We start from the raw sequence: 5,910 nt of genomic DNA, 5'->3' as shown, positions 1-5,910 counted from the left end.
GAATTTATAGGAAATGAAAAGTGTTATCCACTGTTTTACAGCTGCTCCGGTTTCTAAATAGTGACAGCAGACACTGCGACATAAAAACAGGAAAGTCTGCATTAAACTGGGAAACTAAAAATAAGGTTGTTGTGTATTCTTCCCAGGATCCCCGGGGCCCTCCGTGCCACTGACAGCAGGGCACAGAGCTCCAGGGAGTTAGGGATATAGCAACAGGCAGCACTGGAACAAAAACACAGACACATCACTGACCGTAGGATAATAACATTCCAACCACAAGATTCACTCTCAGTGGTTTTTGTGACATGAGAAATAGCCTCCTTTGAATGATTACATAGTTACACACTATGACTTCACGTTGAGTAGGCAGTCCTAAATGTGGCCCTGGATACATACCCGTACACACTGCTAAAAGAATGTGGCCATATGTGGCCCAGACCAACTCTGAATGTGGTCTGAGTGATCGGATCTCAATGATACTTCCTTCACACCTACGACCAGGGTTGGACCAGGGTTGTCTGGCCCGTGTTCAACCCTTCTTTTGTTAATTCAAACTAAGCCAAGTCAACACGGGTTGATCTCTGGTCATGACAATTCACATATGACCTGGGTCAACCTTGGAGCCATGCATAACAATTACCTTATGTCCAGCTGTACACCACCAGAACTAATGTGTTGTAGTACTTGATTTGAAGAGAATAAAAAGAGGGAGATTCTGACTCAGAGTTTGGAGCTTTGGAGAACGTGCAGAGCAGTGAACATCTGGGCGCTTTCGCCTCTGTCAGCCCGCTTCAATCATACGGCTGTAACTCTTCTCATGGGGAATGAATTAAACCGCTCCACTCTGCTGTTGTTGAAGATGCCTGACTGTGAAAACCCAGCGTAAAGCACAGTAAGACGAAATCTTTGTTATTCTTTTTAATTTCTTTTAAATTTCCAACCAATCACATAATTTGTCCCCCGTTGTTATTGACCCTGGTCGTGTGAAATTCAGATTGAAATCGACCCTTGTCTGACCCATGTCCAATCCACTGACTTCGGCCGGAGACGATCAACGTAGGTTAACCCTTTCAAATACATAGTCCACCCTGGTTCAACCCTGGTTGAGCCTTCTGTGTGAAAGGGTATGAGCCTGTAATGCGTCCTGAGTGCCTTCAGACCTGTACTTAGACCCAGGTAAAAATGGGGTTAGAGCATGCACTGCACTGCCCCCCAGTTCTCCACTCAGTAATTCTAAAGATCTGCCTGCCCATTCTCCTGTGAACATCCCAACAAGGCCCTTTTTGCATTTGCGCTCTGGACGGCTGTCCCGTGTGTAACCATGCTCAGTCACACTCCTACGACTCGGCTTTTTAAAGCAGACGGACTCTTCCTTAACAAGCCAGGAGTAAAGCTGTTCACCTCTAGCCTACTTTACTTTCTGCGCCACACATCTACTCCCTCGGCCAAGGGCACGAGACAAGATAAGTCAACACAAACAAAACAAGAGGAAGACACAACAAAGTGCGGCAGTGATCCACCACAGCCCCCACCTGAGCAAGGATTTGACTATGGGAGACCACAGAGCGGAGACAAGAAATCTCAACCCCCCCCCTTTCACCTGTCCAACACTCCTCAAACCCCCTTACCAACCCCAACGAGGACCCATCGCCCTCCCCATTCCATAGGAGAACAAAGAGTGGAGATGAAAAATCTCAACCCCCATTCTCACCCGTCCAACACTACTCAAACTCCTTTAACAACCACTACGCCTTTGAGGACGCCTTTGAGGATGCGTTGCTCTCCCCTCTCTCCCCTCTTTCCCCCATCCCCATGTTGGAGTTCACTGACCAGATGAAGCAGCTGGTGAATGCTGGAACTAAGTATGCCCCCCTTCTTTCTCCCATCGTTCGCCCCCGGCCAAAAGTAAAACGCCAGGCACCTCTGCCCCCTCAAGAGCGGCAGCTAACTCCTTCTCCCCAAACTGATAAGGATGCATGTGTGCAAAATGCAGCAAGCGTTAACTGATATGGGCCGGGTCCAGGCTGCATGCCTAGTAGCACTCATGACTCTTTCCAAGACAAGCCTGGGCCCTGCGTATTAGATTCTTCCACAATTTATGTTGTGATAGGTAATAGAAAAACAATAACAAATAAGCACTTAACGGCAAACTTTGCAAACTTAGCATCCATTCCTCGTCAGCCACAGTCAGTCACAAAAAATGAAAATACCTACTAAACGTCAGGTCTTTGGCAGGAAAATAATTTTTAATCAATGATTTTATTATTAAGCACAATCTTGATTTTATGTTTTTAACTGAAACCTGGTTGGACCATAATAACAGTGCTGCTGTTCTCATTGAGTCAGCCCCCCCTAACTTTAGTTTTATGAGTGAGAATATAGTGAATAAGAAAGGAGGTGGAGTCGCCATTTTGTTTAATGAATCATTCCAATGTACGCAATTATCTTATGGAAATTTTGCTTCTTTTGAATATGTGGCTCTTCAGCTAAGATCCTCCCCTCAAGCTATACTTCTAAATACCTACAGGCCACCTAAATACTGTGCAAACTTCTTTGACGATTTTAATGAACTGCTGTCTATAATCTGTATTAACTTTGACCGTGTAATTATTGCTGGTGATTTTAACATTCATGTTGACAACCCTCAGGACTGAGGGACCAAAGAACTGTGTTGTGTTTTTGAGAGCTATGGACTGACTCAGCATGTGACACAGCCCACGCACAATAAGGGGGCACACTCTGGACTTGATTATCTCAAAGGGTCTAAACATTTCCAAGGCTGTGGTGACTGATGTTGCTCTCTCTGATCATTCCTGTGTTTTCTTTAACGGCACTATCTCGGTGCCCAAAAGTGTTCAAACAAAGTTAATCAGAAAACGGTATATCACTGAAAACACCAGTGAATCATTCATTCAGCTTTTCTCCTCTACACCCACCCTCACTGGGGCCTCAGTCACTGAGCTTGTAGATAATTTCAACTGTGAAATTACGAATGTTATTGATGCTATTGCTCCCACTAAGGTCAAAGCTGTCTCTGGTAAGAAAAGATCTCCATGGAGAAATTGTATAGTGGTGAGAACAGAAAAAAGAGAGTGTCGAAAAGCTGAACGCAGTTGGCGAAAAACTAATCTCCAGGTCCATTATAACATCTATAAAGAGAGACATTTATAATTTGGAACTAAGGATTGCAAGGCGGTCCTTTTTCTCTGACATTATCGCCAGAAACAATAATAATTCACGTGCTTTGTTTGCTACTGTTGATAGATTAACAAAACCTCCAGTACCAGTAGCATCTGAACTATTGTCTACCAAGGCTTGCAATAACTTTGCCTCCTTCTTCACAGACAAAATTCAGAAAATTAGACAGTCAGTGCTTCCATATCAAGTACAGGATATGTGTTGTCACAGTGTTCACACAAAACAAAATCAAATATGACACAATTTCATACGATCAACCATAATAACCTGGAAGACATTATACAACACCTAAAAACCTCCTCCTGTTGTCTTGATATTCTACCAACGGGTGTTTTCAAAAATGTTTTGAATTGTTTGGCTTCTGATCTTCTACAGATTGTAAACACATCTCTGCTCTCAGGGATCTTTCCACAGGCCCTAAAAACTGCAGTCATCAAGCCACTCCTAAAAAAGAAAAATCTAGACACGACACTAATGAGCAACTATAGGCTGATATCAAACCTTCCATTTTTAAGTAAAATCATAGAAAAAGCGGTTTTTCAACAACTCAACCTTTTCTTGTCAATAAACAACAGTTTTGATGCCTTCCAGTCAGGTTTTCGACCACACCACAGCACTGAGACAGCTCTCGTTAAAGTCTTTAATGACATCCACTTAAACACAGATAGTGGCAAAATTTCAGTCTTAGTATTACTTGATCTCAGTGCTGCATTTGATACAGTCGACGATGACATATTACTTGACTGATTGGAAAACTGGGTTGGTCTTTCTGGCTCAGTACTAAAGTGGTTTGAATCCTATTTAAAGAATCTGGACTACTTTGTGTCTATAGGTAATTATACATCTGAGCATACAAATATGAAGTGCGGAGTTCCCCAAGGCTCAGTTCTGGGGTCTCTTCTGTTCAACATCTACATGCTTCCACTGGCTCAGATTATGGAAAACAACAAAATAAGTTACCATAGTTATGCGGATGACACACAAATTTACATAACCTTATCGCCAGGGAATTATAGCCCAATACAACAACTGAATATGTGCATTGAACAAATTAACGACTGGATGTGCCATAACTTTCTTAAATTAAATGAAGAAAAAACTGAGGTGGTTGTTTTTGGAGCTAAAGAGGAACGATTAAAGGTCAGCACTCAGCTTCAAACGACAATGTTAAAAACAACAGACAAAGCCAGAAATCTTGGTGTAGTCATGGACTCAGACCTGAATTTTAAAAGCCACATTAAGACAATTACAAAATCAGAAAAACTTGTCCATGCTTTTATCTTCAGTAGACTTGACTACTGTAACGGTGTCTTTACAGGTCTCCCTAAAAAATCAATCAGACAGCTGCAGCTGATTCAGAACGCTGCTGCCCGAGTCCTCACTAAAACCAAGAAAGTGGATCACATCACTTCAGTACTGAAGTCTTTACACTGGCTTCCAGTGCCTCAAAGAATTGATTTCAAAATACTTTTGCTGGTTTATAAATCACTAAATGGTTTAGGGCCAAAATACATTTCTGATCTGCTACTACACTATGACCCACCCAGACCTCTCAGGTCGTCTGGGACAGGTCTACTTGTTGTCCTCAGAGTCAGAACTAAACGGGGAAGCAGCGTTCAGTTTTTATGCTCCACATATCTGGAACAAACTCCCAGAAAACTGCAGGTCCACTGCAACTCTCACTTCTTTTAAATCCAGGCTGAAGACCTATCTTTTTAATGTTGCCTTTCCTTAAATAACCTATTTTTAACTGCTCTTTCTTTAAAATTCTTATACTGCACTGTACATTTTATTCTTGTCTTTTAATGATTTTAAATTGTTTTAAATTGTTTTCTAATTGCTCTTTACATTTAATTTTTTGTCTTTTAATGCTTTGAAATTGTTTTTAATTGTTTTCTAACAGTTTTTTAATGTTTCATGTAAAGCACTTTGAATTGCCTTGTTGCTGAAATGTGCTCTACAAATAAAGCTGCCTTGCCTTGCCTTGCCTAGAATGACGAGCGGGAGGCCCGTTGATCTTTTACGTCGCAATGGGCCCATTTATCATCTGAATAGGAACAGAGTATGTACTGGTCATCCATACAGTTGGCTCACAGTAGCACATTTGGGCACACTCTCATAACTGGCAATGAATAAACAACAGCCATACAGAAGTTACAACAAATACAATAATATGAAAATATGTACCTGAATAGGAACAGAGTATGTACTGGTCAAGTAAAGTGGGTTGTAGAATACATGTCAGTTGTTTGGATAAAGGACATGTCAGTACAAACAGACAGACAGTTTAATACATAGACTTTATATGAAGTATTTGATCATTTTAGTTCATCATTTGAATAGTTTGGTATATTATGATTACAAGCTCCTGGTTTACAGTATACTCCAGTTACAGTATTTATCATTTTATTATAACTTTTGCACTCCTTTGTATAGTATCTAAGTTTTTTGTCTTATTTTATTTTGGTTTATTTACCTTGTATCTTTTTCTAATTTAGTCGGTATGCTTATCTTTGGCCTTCATTATTATTATTTTTTTTTTTTACTTGACTCAAAGAGCCTGCACACTAATTCCTGTGTGTCTGGACTGTTTGGTGTATGCACAGATGGCAAATAAAAAAATCTTGACTCATTCAGGACACAGGAAGTGCCCCATCTTTCCTTTTGATACGATTAGTTGCACTCCCAGTCTTTCAAGTGCTTTTTCAGCCA

The sequence above is a fragment of the Perca fluviatilis genome, chromosome 14, assembly GCF_010015445.1.
Source record: "Perca fluviatilis chromosome 14, GENO_Pfluv_1.0, whole genome shotgun sequence".
Classification (NCBI taxonomy): Eukaryota; Metazoa; Chordata; class Actinopteri; order Perciformes; family Percidae; genus Perca; species Perca fluviatilis.
The sequence above is the reverse complement of the archived record's forward strand: the minus strand, read 5'-3'. Positions refer to the sequence as shown.